The sequence below is a fragment of the Numida meleagris genome, chromosome 1, assembly GCF_002078875.1.
Source record: "Numida meleagris isolate 19003 breed g44 Domestic line chromosome 1, NumMel1.0, whole genome shotgun sequence".
Classification (NCBI taxonomy): Eukaryota; Metazoa; Chordata; class Aves; order Galliformes; family Numididae; genus Numida; species Numida meleagris.
The window spans coordinates 68,836,636-68,836,871 of NC_034409.1; positions in this window are offsets into that span (position 1 = coordinate 68,836,636).

A 236-nucleotide genomic window follows, 5' to 3' on the forward strand; every position below is an offset into this window, starting at 1 on the left:
TCGCCACATGGCCGCCCGCCGGGCCCGGGGCAGCGCGGGGCCTGGGGCCGAGGTGCGGGGCTGCCCCGGCGTCGAGAGGGGCTCGGAGCGCTGCTGCTGGGGCTGGTGGCACGATTGCCTCTGTGGCTCAAACTTTAGGAACGCGACTTCTTTGACTCTTTCTTTCACCCGTATTTTCCCTACCACTCTAAATTGCAGGCACGCTCATCCACAGCACCGGTTAGCCACTGTGTTTT